Genomic DNA, 20,622 nt, shown 5'->3' with positions numbered 1-20,622 from the left:
CTCCAATTCCAGACATGGACGAGAGAGTCAAAGACTTAAATTTCCTTTTGATTTTGATTTGGATCGACGTATCTATTAAAAAAGTAGACGAATAGTGCGTTAGCTCACTGATACAAAAAATACCCTATGTATTTTGTTTTCAGCTGTCGATTCATTCATCTCACTTGATACGTCATGGTTATTTCATAGTGTATTCTTTAAAAAAATAGAGGTTAATTAATAAGCTGTTTTATACTTCTGCTCCGTTTTCCAAAGGACAGTAATACAAATTCTTGTTGATCCCTCGATATATATATATTGGCAAATAAAATAGGATGGAGTGTTTTAATGTTATTAAATAATATATATTCCAGAAATATATATATCTAATTCATTTGAAAAATGGTGGATAAATAATGACAATGATAGTCTGGGAGGTCTTAAGCTATAAATAGCACTTGGTATGATTGCCTTATTTGGGTAATACCAGATGATTTCAAGCCTATTTTCTGTTAATTTTTTTTTTACAGATGAAAGGTTGCGTGATGCTATAAAGGTAACGACGTGATCAGCATCTTCGACACAAGTGACCCCCGTGTTTACTGAGATAAACTACCTCTAATGAAAACTGTTTCAAATTTCCTACAAGAATCAATATAAATACAGACAAAAGACCTGTCAAAATTTAGATTTTACTTAAAGTCTAAATTAACCTTTTTTATGGGCAATAAATTTTTTTTGATCCTTTCTTTCTGCACCTTTCTTCTTTCCTCACTCATCTTTACCCCATAGAATATTACCATTATAACTTGATCATAAAAAATAAGGTCAAGGTAGAGGGGGAAGTCGAAATAGGATCAGCTGAAACATTATAATAAAGTTAAAATATCTTCCTTTTTTAAGAAGGAAAGAAAAAAATAACGAAATGGAAGTGTCAAAAGAACTCATTCCCTGGGAAGTAAAGGCTTCTTCATGGGTACATTAATCAAGTATTTATGGATCAAAATAGGGTCACTTTAATACTAATTCATTATATGATGGTTATATTTGCACTGGTGTGAAATGCATGAATTTTGACAACAATAAGTACATATATTTGAACATTACATAAATGTTAAAATGTTTGCAAAATATTCCAAAAAACTGTACTTTACAAGAGCTAGAAAACTGATTCGTACTTGAACGTAATATATTTTTTTTAAACCAGTATTAATTTAATCAGGGACTCAAATAGTTGGCATGTATCAATTTTAAAAGTAAAATAAAAATTATATATCAGATTATATTCACGAACCATCAAATAATTTAATAAATCAAAAACCCTAGTGCATTATTCCTAAATTATTCTTTTTCCTCACATCAAAAAGTAAACCTCCCTTACAGGAACATAATAATAATTTGACCCTTTTGTGAAAGGACCTATCTCTTGAAGCTTAGAGCTCTTATACATAAATATGACACGCATATAGGCTATAAGTTTTTTGTAGTTGATGACTATATTTTTACTACCTATATTTAGTAAGAGAGCGAAGCAATGTGCTAATATATTTACATAGGGTTTAACTGCTATATGGTAGTGTTGTTTAGCCATAAGTTGACTTTAATTTGTCATGATATTTTTTTAATGTTCGCCATTTAGTATAGAGAGAAGATTTTGGCATATATCTTTTAAACGCTGTCATATGGTTTGTAGTTTTTTACCCATTGCAAGTGTAAATAAACAAACTACCTTCCAAAGGCTCGTTATACTTTAGCTAGCTATAAGGTAGCGTTAAGCATTGCAATATTTGTAGAGTAAATATATAAAATATACAGGTAAATTGTATCATCCAAGGAAATAAATGGTGCGCATAATATGAGTACAGAAAATTCCAAATTTTATCACCAACTTTATGTACCCTTTATATTTATTCAAATTGACTACCTTGGGAGGAAATCCTTTACTCCAGACGTTTACAGAAGATCTTATCAGCTTTGGCAGCCTCAAATGGGTGCATGGAGTTGCTGTTTTTATAAATATACTTCTTGAGAAATGAGATACTATTGTGTGGCTTCTTATATGCAATGGCTTCAACAAGCTCTCCCCAGTAATCATCTAGAGGATTCAGATCTGGAATATTTGAAAACGAAATGTTTGCAATCCATTAGTCTAGGTATCTTTCCAAAAGGGAGGCCGGCATCTTGTCTCAGTAACAGAATAAAGGTCCAAATACTAGCTATGACACTTTAGGAGATGATTATTATGCGAGTTAGCAATCTAATTTTTTTTATAGGTATTATAGTCAAAATCATTTTATCCGGGACTAAGACTGTGAGGGATCGAGTCTTACTGGTAATATCTTGTTTTAAAAAGAAAATAAATGACAATTTCAATTTAGTAGCCTTGGAAATGACAACGAGGCCAAAATATTCAAGATTGGAGACAAGATAGGATCAATACTTTGAAGGATCGAGATGGATCTGGAAAATCACTTTAATACTAAGTACCAGAGATGTGAATTGTCCTTATACTACAAGTTCGAGTCGAGTCTCAAGTATTTGCTTACATGTCTTCGTATTTCTTTTGAGCTTATCTGCCCATATTATTAAGGCTTTTCTTGAATTTAGTATGAATTAGCTTTCAAGTGAAAGTCGAGTTACTTGTCTTGAGTTCAAGTTATAGAATTTAATAAATATATATATGTATATTAAAAAAACATTTAGTTATACTGAAAGGTTTGTTCTAAAAAAATACAACAATCAGGGGACCATTTAGAGTAGTGATACGTATTATATATATAAACTTATAAATAGAGATGCCTTAAAAAACTCATGACACATCTTTTCTCTGTGTCATATATATAAGAAAATATATATCTTTTGATTGACAAAATTTCTAATTTATTATGTGATCAAATCGTTGAAAATCTTGACAATTGTATGACATTTATTGACGCCCTATTTCTTACAAGCATCGTTTTATAAACGTACATAATATGTTCTATAAAGTATATATATATGTGCTCAGAGTGAGAAATGACAATAATGTATAGCTCTTACATAAAAGAAAAATGTCCAACGGAAATGGACCATATAATAACAATCCCACGTCCAGCAAATGCAAATGAACATTCCCTAAATCTTTCACTATAAAAATTAATGTAACATATGAAGCACTTTAAGGAGTGCACCTTGTCACTTAAAATAACTCGTAATGGAACAATAACTATATAAAACTAGTTTGTAGACTCGGTCCGAAACTGATATACTTTTTCCGGTTAGACCTTAAGTTATTTTTCGGGGGCGTCCCCAGAAATTATATTTTTTTTTCAGGGGAACTTGGTTTTTGGCATTTTTCAGGAAAAAAATAATCGAAAAATTGAATTTTTTTTTTTGAAAAAACAAAATAAAAATCCATAATTATTCACAGAACATTCTATTTTTCGAAAAAAATTTAAACTTAAATTTCTTGGAATAAATTACAAAAATTCATTGTTATTCCCAAAAAAAATTAATTTTTAGAAAAAAACTTAAAAAATTAAATTTTTTAGAAAAAAAATAAAAATTCGAGAAAAAAAAGAAGAATTCAACTGTTTCTTATTAATAAAAACCCTCCCTGAGAAAAATTGTTCTTTCTAGACCAAAATTGAGAATGTGGACTGCATTTAAAATTGTTAACCGATTTTTCTATTAAAAAAAAGTTAAACTCAAACAATGGATCGAAATTTTCGTAGGCCTTTACAAAAAAAGTCATTTTCCTATTCAAACGGATGCAAAACCGGATCAAGAGCGATTTAGGTAATAAAGGTTTTAGACCAAACCACAACGCAAATAGACATACACACAGACAAATACATTCACTAACTAGTTAAGTACATGCCATCAATTTCCACTGCCCCTTTTGTCATCACATTCCTTCTCGAACCTCCAGATTGCAACTTGTAGACCGTACATTTATAGATTTTTCATTCAAAAATGAAAATAAATATATATAATGGAACCGATGGAATTTTTCAATTATGACTATAATATATGTTATTGATTTAAAAGAAAGAATGAGAGACAGAAAAATACATAAAATCAGGTAGGAATACCTTTGATTACTCTATGTATGACTGTATGCTTCATTGAATATGTAGTTATTTTTATAGGTAAACAAACAAACCAACAAACTCAAAGAGAGAGAGAGAATCTAAGATAATTTATAGTAAATTATTATGAAAAAAATATGTACTTTTCTATTTCGGAATACGAGGATCACACTCGTCAAACAAATGTTTAAAAAAAAATGACTAAATTGACTAAATGAAAATAAATCGTAATCTACCAGAGGAGGGATAAAGTCCTAAGACTACAAGGACAAGTTGAGTCTCAAGTCTTTGCCATATAGTAAAATGAAGGATCAGATATGGAAGTTAATATTTTTTTTAGTTACTAATATAAAAAAATATTAGCTTTTAAATAAAATCCTTTATTTTACCTGATTTTTGTATGATTAGATCCATTTTTAAGGAACTGTATTCAAGATAAATGAATGAATAATTTATTTTTTGAATGCTCGAATATATTTTATTAATTGTTATTACCTGCAATTTTGATTTATATAGTTATTTCATTTTAAAAAAGGTTCTGAATCGAAATTATTCCCAACCTACTGCAATTAAAAACTTTATAAATAATTTTTGTGTTTTATGCCTTAAATAACAATGATAAATGTGTGTTTTAGACGATTACATAGTGTAATCCACCAATCCATGCCTAGTTGCACGCGGAATTTAGCTAGTAGCAATGTTTTCAGATATGTAGTTAACGAAATTCGATGGTTGCCTTGAAAAGGGAAATGATCTAAAGTCTACATACTTTGGATATAATTATAACAGATATTTAGTCCAATTAAATATAGCTATTGGTCCCTACTATCATCTGTAATTAGTTACTTTAACTGAACTTGGTGCTTTAACCAGCCAAATATTTCGGGTCTCTATGTGGTCTACTCAGGAAAGTGATATAAGGATTGCTGCAACATTCTGCGGCCAAAAAAAATTGTTTGGTCCTAAGTATCATCCATAAGTAGTTTTAAAAAAAAATGACTTACTGCTTAATCTGGCCAAATTTTGATGGTCTCTATAATGGATGACATTCCCCAGATAAAATTAATTTAGCTTCAAAAATCACGATTGAGTATTTTTTGTAGTTCCTCTTATGGGTTAAAGGGTCCATGTTGGGCCCTTTTATGAAATTTTTCGTTCCCTAGATCACTATTATTATTTTTTTTTCCTTTAAATTATGTCTCAATTCCTTTTTAAATGCTTTTGTCTGAATAATGGCCAATAGCAATAAAAATTGTCACACTTGCATTTAAAAACTAATACCAATAAAATGAAAATTTCATTGATAGCACAAAGACGTCACACATTCATAAGAGGGAGGAAATTGGCCTATCATAAAAGACGATCCAATACTTTACACGACAACACAAGGTGCTCTTTCATAAAAAAGAACCATGGACAACAACAATGAATGAAAAACGAAATAATAAATAGTATTATTTTTGCACGTTTTATTTTATTTTAGAGAATGAGAGGATTATCGATAGTTTAGTTTGAGGCTATCAAATAATAAAAAACAAGAAAGAAAGAAAAAACGGGCAAAGAACCATGTAATTTTCATTTTACAAGTTGTTTTTTGAATTAATATTAGCCATTATGGTTTTAATAGCAATTACTACCATTACTACTTCTTGAGGTGCCTTAAGCAAGGATTTACTTCATTTGAATACTCAAACTTCACTGTTGTAACATCATCAAGTCCTAATTCAAGTAATTACATATTACCCTATTTTGATCTATAAATTTCTAAATATTTTTACTCCCCCCCACCCCTTGACAGTTATGGCATTAGTAAACATTTGCATCAATTAAAATTATGTATACTCTACCAGCAGACAAGGTTGCTCAGAAGGAACATGAACCTCTTAAAATAATAATAAAAATAAGTGGTACATAGCAAGACAAAATTAATGACTATAAAAATCTGGGAGGAGATTTGTGGTTCTTGTTTTTTTTTTTACTATTATTATTATTCTTACTGCCTTATCTTATTATTATTATTTTTATTATTAGTTTTTCATCAGGTACTTATCACCTGATGTTTTTTTTATTCTTATCATTGTTACTGAGATGATGAAAAGTTCCATCTTCAACACAGTTTTACTCGTGCATAAAATTAAATAATAATTTGTCAAATTTTGTAATTATTTTTCCTTTTAAGCGTTTTTTATATTATTTATTAATGTTTGATTCAAATTCAAAATTTTCGAGTTTGAGTTTTGAATTATGATTCAAGTTTGTTTTAGAACAATATTATAACTGTCGAGAATGGTCAAATTTGAGCTTTTTGTTTAAAAATTATACCTTAATCAAAGCTGTTCAAAGTGTGGATCGAGTCGAGTTCATGTTCGAGTAATTTAAATTCATTTTGAGTTTCTTTAAATAAGTTTAATTTATATTTCTGTTCTTCAACGAATGATACGAAATATCTGTCTATAAAATATTCTTATTAAGCCTTTAGAGGCACTTCAAATTGCCCTTAATCAAACAAAATTGTTCGTCACCATAAGATAATGAGAAATTGGGATATTTTATTTAATAAGAACCATATTGAGAGTAATATAAATACTTTTAATTCCCAAATATAGCTACAATGCTTGGATATCTTATGTCATCCTATGTATGAATATATGAAGTAAAAAAATAGATCAGATCAAGATTGATTTAATATTGACGTACTGCATATTTAATAATGTGGTTTCTCCATCTTAGTACATATATCCACACACACCCCTTTTGTTAATAATAAAAAAAATAGTTTTTGTTCTTATTCTACTGTGCTTTTGAATGATACTAAAAATTATACTATTCATAATGACTCCAATAGTTCGAGAAATACCCGAATCCAACATTATTATTTTTTTTATTTTAACTTTAATATTTTTGGAAATAGCCATCATGGTTTTTTGAATTTTTTTTCAAAAAATTTTAATGCTTAAAAATTAATTCCCTTCTCCCCCAAATCAAATGCTGCGAACCCCTCTGATATATATTGTTTGTGCCTCTAGATATTTGAAGAAAAATTTGTAAGTATGATTTGACGATCATAATTAACAAATTTTCCTTCCTTCAGACTCTTAGTCATATTTTCCAGTAGGCTCTGCTGCCATTTTTGTTTTGAATATAGTGGTAGTCATAGATATTAATTATAATGGGGGGGGGGGTATTCTACATGATAATAGTTGATAATTATACAGTCATAAATAATGGTTTGGGAGTGAAATAAAGGAGGGGAGAAGATAGAGATTTATAATTACTCGGTCAGAAGAATCGTTGCTTAATTTATGACACAGATAACCTCAGAGGTCAAAAAAAGGACGAATGAATGAAGAAGAGTCATTCAAAATTTCATTTTTTTTTCTGGTTGATGTCCCCCCAAAAAAATAATTGGTCATCTTTTTTATTTATTTGACCTTTTGGAATATTCACAATAGCCGCATTGCTTTCATAGACGGCTAAAGAATGTTCTAATTTTAAGGAACGGAATTATTTTAGGTAGTTTTGAGGATATGCCCCACGAGTAAAAGTATATTTTCTGTTGGACAAATTGTCTTAGAGAGGCACAAATTATGCACTAGTCCGTCTTTATGATATAGATACTTACCATTGGGATAATGGTGACTAGTATTGCGTGAGTCATTATTTATTTGGTCCAGTCGAGTCTTCGGACAGGTCCTATCGGTACTTAGGTTCGTTGGTTATTGGAATTTTTTTCTTAAAGTGTTGATATTACCTTAAGGAAAATAAGATATATTATGACATATGTAGTAAGATCACTAGTCATATCTAGCAAAAAATATTATTTTTTTGATTAAAATAAAATATAAAACGAACATATATTTTCCTTTTACTTAGATATATCATTTATTTTATTAACGTGATAAAAAAAAAGCACCCTCAATAACATCACCCTCTTTAAGGACCTACTAGTGGGACTAGACTGGATTCTGGTCCTAAATAAGGACCCACATAAACTAATGGTAACTTGATCTACTTGGTTATAACATGTGTAAATATTATAATCTCCTAGGCTCTACACTATAGATTTACAAAACTTGGCGTACCAGACTCAATTTAAGAAAAATGATGCTGAACAAGTGCTAAATAATTATTTTGAAACCATAATAAGATCCGGTAAACCAATTTGGAAGGTTACAGAATCAGGGGGAAATCGCGGTGGAGATTTTGATTAATATATACTCTAAGTTCAAGTAATATATTTTATATTTTCAGCAGAAAAAATTAATTACTTAAAGAAACTCTAATGAGAGAGGCAAACTCCGGGTTAAATGATTAATGAATCAAAACACACATATACTTTAACTATATCAATTATTTACACTCCCTTAATCCAAATTGACTAAGGATGGGACATTTGGAGAATCCAAGGAGAATATAACTCTAATATTTATTTATAAAAATCCGATCTCTGTCAATGACATGGACAAAAGATGAATAAATATTTTAAGCCTATCAAACTTTAGATTCATAATTTTTTGTCATTCAATTGTCTGTCGACTCTTCTATATAGACATACATTCGTGAAAGATCCCTAATTAATTCATTTTTTCTACATTAGGAGATGAAGATATAATTATTTATTGGTTCATTTAGAGGTTCTCCTTTGGGCATATTTATTGTAGATTAAATCATTACAAACTTCATCTTTCTATATGAATCTTAAATCAACTTATTCAACGTTACATTCAATAAATTACAAGGATGAACCTGATACATATCATAAGAAATTGAATGAAAATTTTTCGTAGTTTCTTATACAAATATTGTCAAATAGTACTTTGAAAATTACATACGGATTACATTTGTTCCAGAAGAGTAAGGGGCCTTTTCACAAATGTCGAGATTTGATGGGAAATAAATTTTTAACGCCAATTTCTCTGTCCAATAAACTTTTAAAAATTTTACAGTGACACGTCATGTGTTTCCGAAGAGTCAAACAATTTGGAAATGTGGGATTTGATGTATGTAAATTGTAGATACAGAGTGTGGAACTAAAACTTGGAGTTTCATTTAATCACTATTATTTTATTCCTGTTGAACAAACGACAGTTGAAATAAAAAGTCAACAAGTGCATATAAAGTTCTTCAGTTCTGAGAAGGCTGCTGAGACTTTTGGCCTCTCCATTCGTACTGCCTACAAAATCAAGAATTAACTACATTCCCATGCAGGCAAGAAGAACCATAACTTATCCAGCAACAATATGGCTGACTTATGGCCAGCCTCTATCTGGCCTCATCCAGCCCTGATCTCAACCCCCAGGACTTTGGAGTTTAGGAAGACTCAGAGAAGAATGTGTGCCGCAGCTGTCATCCAAATTTAGATTCGCTCCGAGCTGTTATCATTACTGCAGTGTACACCATGGATACGGCCTTCATCGTCAAAAGCTGCATATTTGTTCACAAACGTGTGGAGGCTGTTATTGCTTGGGAAGGAGAGGACATATTAGAAAAAATTGAATATAGTATTTAAACATAATTCAAATTGGTTTTGAGTTGTCTTTTTTGATTTCATAAATTCACATTTTTGGTAATTTAGTTATGCTAAGAGAAGTTTTGGGTTCCCAGTCTGTAGATATGTAATTGGCACTCCTGACATAATGATAAAGTAGGTAAGAATGCTTTATAAATAAAGGAAGGAAAAAACAAGGAGACAATTCGTGTAAATATGTCCCTACCCCCCTCGGGGAGACATATGTCAACCATGTCATCATTTATTTTCTTTTTCTTCAATAGGTAGGTCCATTTACTACCTACAAATCTACACAAAAGGTTATCTCGTAGGAGGGGGGAAGATGAAAAAAATACGGTAAACAATTGTTTACAATTTTCATTTTCTCTCTCCAAAAAACGAGATGCAAAAATCTATTTATCGTTTTTTTCTCTTCTGAGTAATGGAACTTCCGTACTACAAGCTATTGTTGGCTAAAAAGAGAAACATTCCAATATGGCGGGGTATTATTATCATTACTCATTATAATATCATTCCATTTATTTTTGCCCACGTATGTTGGTCCAACTTTCAATTCATAAACAGGCTATTTTTGTGGGGGGATTATGTTGAGGTGCCCAGGGAATAAACAAAGAATTCGAAATATGTACGTGACAAATTATCTTGACGGATTATATACTTACTTTGTGTGTTTTACAAATCGGTAGCATTGATTTTAGTAGCCGTTGTAGTAAGAGCCATTGGACTGGCTCCAATGACATAGTCGTATAATACCATACCCATAATTAATTACAATGTCATCACACACACACACACAAAAAAAAAACCTTTTGATTGATGACAGTGTAAGAAAACGAGTTTTTATTTTAAGGGAATAAGTTTTTTCCATAAATTAGGATTATTATGGACATTGTTCACATGTATATTGTTCATTGTTTTATATGAATAATGAAATGTAATACGAATTAAACACTCTGTATCTGACAAAAGTATGCAATTTGCGCATTTATCTTAAGGGATAGAGCCATACAAAGAGCACATGAGGACCAATTCCCTCTTTTTCCGTTCATCCGTTCATTCCTGAAAAATTTCTGTAGGGGCACTCATTCGTTTTTGACAGTTTTTGTCTAAATTTAGTTGCTTACAAAAAGAATAAAAAAATTCTCGGGAGATGTCCATTTTGAAGAACAAAAAATGATTCCTTTTACGTACGCATTTTTTTATAACGTCAGCAGAGTTCACCTCGGTAAATTTGTAGAGGTTGTGTAGTTAGTTATAAAGTAATTCATGATAGCTTCAGCGCCCTTAGAAGACAAAAAAGTATTCTCGTAGCTCACAAAATTTGTACTAAAATTGATCGTGTGATTGCCGCATTGGAACTTGGTTTTAGCTTTAGTCTTGGAGAATAATAAAAAGGAGCAAAGAAATGAACGCCTTTCCAAAGTTTTTCCGTTCAGGTACTTAAGCGTTCAAAAAATGAAATGAAAACAGTTTGCATTTTCAAGCCTGGACTTTAGACCCTCATTCCCGTATCCCTCCCCCACCCCGCAATTCAGGCTTCAATTGTTCTTCTTCTCTTAGAAATGAAGCAAAGTTTATCTGTATTGTTTTTTGTTTTTTTGCTCCTTTATTTATGAACAGCAGTCACAATGTATATAGTGCTCCCTGATGTATATCATATGCCAAGACAGGATTTAAAAAAAGCAGTTCAATATAGAGGGAATTAAATCTCGAATGCGTTTAGTTCAACTTATATTAAAAAAAGATTAAAAGAAAAATAATCTTTATAATATATATTTAATTGAAGTTGAGCAATGATCTAAGAGGAGAAAAAAAGTCCAAGTATTAAGTGAGTATCTACGTGGAAGTGTACTCATGAGAAATGGAGATTAACAACAAGGATTTGATAGATAAGTTATCTTCTATATTATTAAAGCAAAATGTGTGTGTTCGTCGATGCCTAGTAACTCTTGGCAGTGCCGTGTACTACTACTAATTATATATACCAAAACGACTTATAAATGAGACCAAAACAGATTAAATGTTCTGTTTTGTACAATATTGTTAGGAACATCTGCTGAGGGTAGGCTGGAGGGGCCCCCCACCCCCAGTTTCAGGAATTGTTGCTTTTTATGATATAATTTAATATATATATTTTTTTTATTTTTTGTGAAAAGCTCTAGATTTTTTTTTTTAATTCCCATGAAATTTAGTTTTTAAAATTAATTTCAAAAATTTTAATATTTTGAATTTAGTTTTTTATTTTATTTTATTTTATTTTGATTTTTCTAAATTTATTGCTGAAGTTTTTTTCCAAAAAAAAATTTTTTTTTGTGAATTAATGTGGATTTTTGAATTTTTTACTGAACAATTTGATATTTTAAATTTGATGGAAAAAAAATTTAATTTTTGTAAATAACTGTAGAATTAGGATTTTTTTTTCCAAAAATTTAATATTTAAAGTTTCATTTTTGAAATTTTTTCAAAAAAATAATAATTTTTGTAATTTCTTGTAAAATCCTTTGGATTTTCGATTTTAACTTTTTTTTAAATTTTTTTTTCCAAAAAATTAATTATTGAACTGTTAATATTTTGGATTTTTTTTTTGTTTTTAATTCCAAAATCCAAGCACCCCTGCCAAAAAAGAAAAAAAATATATATGTATATAATCCTGCGGACGCCTCTGATTATTAAATCTTTTGAGGCCACGTTTTATTGGCCAAATACAATGAGCATAACGTAACTATAGTTCACATTCCGTCTTGTCACACACACGAAAAAAAAAAAGAATAGAAAAATAAATAATGAAACTTTTCTGTCAAAATTTTTAGATTATTTATTTCTAGATATAATCAAACGTAAAATAAGAATTGAAATAACATGTTTCATTATCATTATTGTTATTTTGGTTATTTATATGCCTCAAGCGACGTTTTGACAACCGTTTCTCTATCTCTTTCTTTCTTTTGTTCATAAATATCCTAATTCCAGAACCTTGTTATTCCTCAGTCTTCCATTAGGGATTTGATTAAATTCTACTTGGTGCACTTTATAGATTATGAACAAGTATAAATACTAATAAAAAAATGCCAATTAAAAGACGTCGAAATATATATGTAATATAAATAAAGAATTGTTCATAAATTTTGTCGAAAGAAGAAAAGAAGAAGGAGAGTAGTTTGCTAAGAGGAGATAAGTTAGTTGGTCGAAGAAGCTCTTTGGAATTTTTAATGATGATACTACTGAATTATGAACAACCATAAATTCTTCTTCTGTTACTTCTTTTTATGAAGAAGAAGAAGAGATGGAGTTGAGAGATACAATTTGAATCTCCTCCAGTGATAGTAGGCTAGTATTATAGCAATTAAATTGAACGATGACGTCATCCATGTGAGCATAGAAAAGGTTCTTGTCTGTTGTCTCCATCTTAAAACATGGGCGAAAAAGTGAGACTTATCACGACGTTATCTCACTCTTAATATAAAAATTTACTCTGTATTTCTTTGTCAGCTAAGAAAAATTCTACTTACCCCCCCCCTAAAAGTAAAATTTGAATTAGCTTTTATTAAATAACTGATACCAATTACCAACTATACAATAATTAAATATTAATTGGATAGTGAGATGAATTGGGCATAAGTGTTATTTACGTTTAATAGTTGTTAACAAAGCAACATGGAGTGGCGCCGTCTTGCGGCAAAATAATACAACTCCCTCAATAATAATATTTTTTAACATGAAATATAGTTATGTTACTCAGACTGAGGGTGATGTGCAAACTTTATTTGGTGCCCCAAGCTACTCACACCACCTAATGGATAGTATATTTTTTTATTCTGTTCATGCATCTTTTTTCTGTTTCTTTTTAAACTACAGATTATATGTTTTGTTTCTAATATATTTTTGTGGCGATACTTTAATCATAAAAAACAACGAGCATAAAATAACTATGGTTCAATAAAGATTACGATTCGTTATGTGTCTACTTGTGTAAAAGTATGTATTTCCCACACGAAACCTCGATCTCCCTTATCTGACTCTATTTTGCTTAATGTTTAAATTTACAGCGTTGTGTCCTTTTTACAATGATTGTATCGATTCTTAATGTGGTACTTAAAAACAATCCCGGCCCTGTTGTTCATTCTTGAAAAATTCCAAAACTATAGAGCTCCCTCTCTAAGGCATGGGATAACTTCTGCGTTCGATTCAGGCTTTTTCTTAATATTTTACGTAGTTATTTTTTTATGATGCAACCTTTCTTTCAAAAAGAAAGAGAAAATATGGCAGCAAATAAGTTGGTAATGAATCAGCTCTTCCCAAATATGGAGCCATTGTTCAATGATTGTGTCAAATTGTTCCCAAAGTAAGAATGGCTAATTATAATTCAAACAATCAATGTTGAGAACACTGACTAGCTGAAAAGAAGGAGACACGTCGACAACTGACAACAAAATACGCGGTAAATTTTTGTGTTGGCGAAGTAACGCCGTTGTTGAAGAAGGAGCTTTGGAAATGCTACACCCCCCACTTTTTACAATTATTAACAAATAAAACAAATCAAACCACTATTCTCTTATTTAATGATTCCCTTCCATTTATATAGCAGCAAAGGTCAGATTACTGGTATTTTAAGGCAATCTTTCCTTAATACTGTTTTTTCCTCTAATATGCATGGGCATTTCATGGCCCCATAGAATCCAATATATTCAAGTTCAGGAGAGCCTTTTTATTACGAGTAGGATGTGTCTAAGTATTTGTAAATTATCCACTGACAATTAAAAAGCAAGTGGAATTCATCGCACGAGGCGTTTATTTTTCAAATGCAAACCTCAAAAAAGAACAACTGCAAAAAAGAAGAAAAAAAAGATGGTTCTCATTTCCCTACTTATAATTTATTTTTATTACAGTCGTTCCAAACATTGAGCTCAAATCAAGTTCTCCCCACCTGAAAAAATATGCATTGTCACATCACATAATATAAAACTTCATTTCCAAGAAAATCATGAATGAATGGTGAGCAAAAAAAACAACATACATACACACACACACACACAATAGGTGAACCACAACGACTCGAGAGAAAGAGAGAGAGATAAAAGTGTTGATATCCTAACTCCTTACCTTTGATAATAATCATGATACCTACCTCCAGGTCAATAAATAAACATCAAATTGACAATGTATGGAGAATACCTAAATATATATATTTTACTAATATAAAAATATAATCACTTTTAGGGTTTTGCAATTCCATGTCGTTTAGAAGCCTCCTCCATGAAAGTATTTCTCACCCAGAATACTTATTAGAAGTTCCTACTTCTAATTAGAAGATTTTTTTCCTTAACAAAACACGTATTTAAAAAAATTACACCTATAAATTACGATTAAATAATATTTTTATAATCCCAAATCTTTTCTGATTAAAGTGATATTTTCAAAAGGTCATATCCCTTGTTATATATGTATGATATACCGTAAGAAATATTGTCAGTACCCTGGTTTTATATACATTTATAACCCATTTAAGGCCCCTCATTGATGTATGGATGCAATAGTAGTACTAAGGAGCACTGATGCATTTAAAACGGTTTGAACCGAAGTGGCATCATAAGCTATACATGGAGTACAATTAAGTCATGAATAGAGGTGGGGTTTTTGGTGGAGTGCGACATATAGTACACCTGAATTAAGATTTTTGCTAATAAAAGCTGCCTGTTATATGATTTGGGGGGTATAAATTGAATTCCTCCTTCATAATTTATACATTTAAAGTAGTATTAGAACAGGGAAAATATTAAAATTATATTTAAATTCATATACATATATTTATACTACTATTAATATTTAGTAAATAAATACCAAATGATCAACGAAAATTCTTAATTCAAAGAGAATGTTAGCACTGCCAACACGACCAATTAAATTGATGAAAGAGCTCATGCAACAATCATTTTTCCTTTTCTAACTACAAAACTTAGTTTTTCTTTAGTTACATCACTTTTTTATATCATAAAATAATTGCCACAACCCTCAAAATTGTTGAGCCCTCATAATACTAAAAAATTAAATTGTCTCTATTAAAAAAAAAAAAAAAAAAAACTGGAATGAAAATTATCCCCTCATTAATTCCCTCAAGCACTCTGTATGTGCATTCTGCATATTATTAAATGAAAAAAACCATGCAGGTGGGTCCACATAATTATATTTTAGAGGGAGGGGGCTTGGTTTTTTATGAAATTTAAAAAAAAAAAATCCAAAAAGTACAATTGTGACAAAAAATATAAATTGAAAATTAAATTTTTGTGAAAAAAATTAATTGAAAAATTATATTTTTCTGCAAAAAAGTTTCAAAAATTAAAGGCTATTCACAAAAAGTTATTTTTTTTTTAATATCAAAAATCAAGAGTTTTTCACAAAAATGAATTTTTGTGGAAAAACTTTTTTAAAATTAAATTTCAAATATAGAATTTTTCTAAGAAAAATTTCGAAATCCATGTTTCTTTACAAAAATTAAATAATTTTAGAAAATAATTTCAAAAAACAATAGCCCTTCTCAAGAAATTAAATTTTTTTGAAAAAAATTCAAAAATCCAGAGTTTTTAGAAAAAAATTTATATTTTTTGGAAAAAATTTATAAAATACATTTCAATGTTGAATTTTTTGGCGAAAATTTTCAAGCTACCCATAGCTTTTCACACACAATTAATTTTTTTAGAAAAAAATTGACAAATATAATTAAAATTTATATTAAGAATCAAAAATTACAAAAAAAAAGTACAGCCCCTTCCTCTACGCACACCACTGCCAAGGCTAAATGATATTCACCACACACAAAAACAGATTTGATGTGTATCAATTCCCTGTTTTTATAGAGCTGTAATTTAATCAAGTCCACGACATTAATGTGTTGATCTTTTTTATTAATAGTAGTATGGGTTCCTCAGAGATGAATAATAATAACAAAATAAATGGTCATTAAAAGTGATTAGGTTGAAATTATGAAGAATATTGCATGGTATGACATCAATGAAATCCATTTCCAAGGTAGTTAAGGCATATTTATTATACATTATTTTTTTTATTATAAACATATAGCAAGGACCATATTTTACTTCGAGTAAGTGTGTGCCTGATTTCCGTACTAGTGCTACAGATCCACTCTAGTACCTTCTTAATTATGTTACAGTATGTTCAAAAAGATGGAGGAAAAAAAAAGGATAGTTGGTAATTTGTGGTAAAACCTCGTTTCATTGACCAATTAGCTATTTGATTTACCACATTATACAATATAAATAGGTTTATATTTTGGAGGGGTTTTGCTTTTTATTTAATTTTTAGAAAAAAAAAAGAAAAAAAGATCAATTTTTTTCCAAAAATACAAAGATTCACCCAAAAAATGTCTTATCTTAAGTTGTTATTTATTAGATCAAGTAGCAATGCAGTTCAAAGATATGAAGTGCAAAAGCAAGAATAAGACGTCATCAGACAAACTTTGCTTTATTATCATTGAAGATATCACTTACCTTCTTATCACTATGTGATAAGAAGATTCAATTTCTCACTAAATATACTGGATAGCGAGAAATTGGGCGCTCAGATCATCTAACCAAAATGTGTCATTAACCCATCATCATAATTCTTTAAACAGTCATGGAGGGACTGAAACTCTTCTGACGTCATCAAATATTCCCATTTCTATCCTTATTTGATAATAATAGAATTAAATATTATAAATGCACCATAGCCTTAAATAACCAATATAAATCGTCAATACGGTTGTGTCACCCCGTATTTATTTTCAATACAAGTTTTTACACACTAATTTGTCTATTTTTTAGATTTTTTTTTTTTTACTTATTTGGACAGCTATTTGCATTTTTCTTTTACCTATATTGGAGAAATAATGTCCTTATATGTTTATGCATAAGGACATTACGCCAGATTGTACATATGTAGGTTTTATAGCATTAAAGACATATCTCGTAGTTTAGTAGGTACATTATAACTTGGTTTGCTCTTCTAAGTAAAAGAATGTCAATACTTTTACACTTCTAATCAACATGGACATAAGACTATCCAGTTTTTGTGGTGATCTCTTTACTCTTTTGCACCAAATAAATTTCTTATGCGTATTGATGAATAAATCATGAATGCAAAGTTTAAGTGTTTTAAGATCATTTTACAAACCTTGCAAAAGTCTTTTTAGGATGTGAAAAAACTAAGTTTTTTCAGGAATATTGGCTACATTTTTTAAGGTTTTGAGAGCATAATTACCATTTTAAGACCCTTTAAATGAATCAATTTTACCTAACGAACGTGATTTTTTAATTTTAAAAGGCTTGAGGGAATATAAAAAAAAACTGGTTCTTTAATTTGTATTTTCTCTCTCTCGAACTATTGGGAAGAGACGAAAACATTCCTTTTGATGAAAAATGAAGAAATGCAAAGTTTGAGCCTTATAAATCAAAGTTTAGCTCTTAAAGTTTCAAGTTTCACTTTTGTGTTTGTCAAAAAAACAACAACTATAATTCTTACTTATCCATTAAATATGTGTGTGTTTTTTTTACAAACATAGATAACTATTAGTTAAAAAACACATTTTTATCTAATATTTATGTAAAATATGTCAAATTGCAACTTTTTTCAGATCTGAAACAACCGTGTTGGTAAATGTGAATAGATTTTAGTACAACTTTAAATTAGGAAACACGCTGAGTATGTAATCAGTAATTAAGAAAAAATGGAACGATTATTTTTTTATATATTATATTACTTGAATAAAATGATTTTCACCCGATCAATTTATTTTCAGGCGAACAAATAAGTCTATTTTTATTAAATTATACATTTTCATACCCAAAATGGTAAAATGTCAATTGTGAAATCAATGAACGAACAACTTAAAAATTAAAATTTATAAAAATCACTTTAAGACTATGTCTCTAAAACCTTTTGGAAAAAAAAACACATACCAAATTTAATAGTCAATCTAATGTACATATTATTATATATAAAAACATCTACAATAGGGAGAAATCATCAATTAAAATTCAACTGTCATACACGTATCTAAGCAAAAAATTCGTTTTTTTTTTTGACAGAAAATCAATGGAATAAAATATCAGTAATTTAAAGAGATTGTCAATTTTATTTCATTGAACCATACACTGGTTCTACAGGAAAGGTTACATACACGTACAACTGTATTATATATACATGGGTATTGTGGTATCATTGAAAAAAATAATAATAAAGAATAAGGGGTCTCCTGTTGTTTCTTTTTTTGATTAATTGACTACACGTCCAAAAACATGATTTGAAGCCACTAGGTACATATGTACATTGTACATACATAAAAAAAGTACCAAAAGGTAACAATAAAATAAAGAAAAACAAAAAAAGTATTAAATGACCAAAAATAAAGACCAAATATACGTTAAGAATAGTTTGTAGGGACATGACGTCACATATTATGTACTTGGTTTTAGGTCATATGGGTACCAACATATGTACTAGGGTTGAGGTTCGAAATCCTACCCGGGTTTGTGACCGTTATCATTTTAACTCATTTGGTCTAGCTTTTATCTGCACCGGTCTCGTAGTAAAATACTCTACAAAAAATAATAACGGGCTTGATTCATTTCCACATCCTTTTTTTTACAAGAAAATGGCGTTAGATTTTCTTAAAAAGGTAATTTCTTTGTTATGTACAACCTTTTTCTAGATAAAGGAATTTCGGTCAACGATTATAATTTGGATCCACAGGAGTTGTGCTATAAGCATATAGGCCATACTTTTATAGACTAGGTGTATAATTATGTAATAAAATTGAAAAGTTACGTGACTGTGACGTTACCATTATATAATTTGGCTCCCACTTGCCAATATATTGCACTGCCGCTGGTGCACGGTTTAAATTTATGTATGCGATATACATTTCCGTCCACGGTTTGAATTTTAATCTCTAATATAAATTTCAGTACACGCATTGAACTTCTGTGAACACCTTAAATTTTGCTCTATGATTTGAGTTTCACTACATGGATTGAAGTCCTATCCAGGATACAAATTATGGTCTAGAGTTTGAATTTCAGTCGATGATGAGAGTTTCGGTCCACGTTTTGAATTTCTATTTAAGATATAAACTTCCGTCCCTTGTTTGAGTTTCGATCAACGATATACATTTTTGTCATCGTGATCTAGGATATAAATTTCCATCACCTATTTTGAATTTTAATATACTATATAAATTTAAGTCCACGATTTTAATTTAAGAGTAAATATAAATTTTGGAACAAAGATTGAATTTAGGTGTACTTTATAAATTTTGGTACAGTGATTGAATTTCCATTCAGAGTTCCAATATAATTTTAATCTAAGATATAAATTTCGGTGCAGGGTTTGAGTTAAGATCAACGCTATACATTTTGAGCCAAGACTGGAATTTTGGCCTGAATCGAAATATCAGACCAGATCGGTCTAGAAAAAATAATTTAATACCAACCAGAAATATAAACTCGGTCTCGGACCTAGTTTCATCCCTAATATGTAAAATGTACATATAATATTCCAACTTCTATGATCAAGGAATTATGGGACGTTTTAAGTACGGGGTCTAACGTGCAGTAACTTTTTATTCTTCTTCTTCTTCTATTTTGCCTTCTTATCATTGACTTTGATCAAATCAAGTAAAAAAAAACCAACGAAATAGATAACAATAAAAAAGAAGAAAACACCAAAACATAAAATGATAATAAATTCCGTCACTCTCAAAAAATCTCGTTTACCCTTTTTTTTTTTTTAAATAAAAAAATTAGAATCAGCTTTGTTGCTCTAACAACGTTTTTCTTTTTCTCTTTTTTTAAAAGCATTGGGCTTCATTTAAAAAAGAATCCTTTTTTAAGGGGGAGGGGGGAAGAGGCTGTTGTTTAAATCCCATTTTTAGGAGGAGACGAATGTGTTCTTGTTGGTTAAAATAAATAAATATATATATTTAAAAAAATAAACCGAGAAAAAGCTTTGTGTCTTGGTAGTTCCTTTCAATTCATAGTGTACACTGTTTTGTAAATAATGTTTGTTCGTTCT

The sequence above is a fragment of the Lepeophtheirus salmonis genome, chromosome 1 (assembly GCF_016086655.4).
Source record: "Lepeophtheirus salmonis chromosome 1, UVic_Lsal_1.4, whole genome shotgun sequence".
Lineage (NCBI taxonomy): Eukaryota > Metazoa > Arthropoda > Copepoda > Siphonostomatoida > Caligidae > Lepeophtheirus > Lepeophtheirus salmonis.
The sequence above is the reverse complement of the archived record's forward strand: the minus strand, read 5'-3'. Positions refer to the sequence as shown.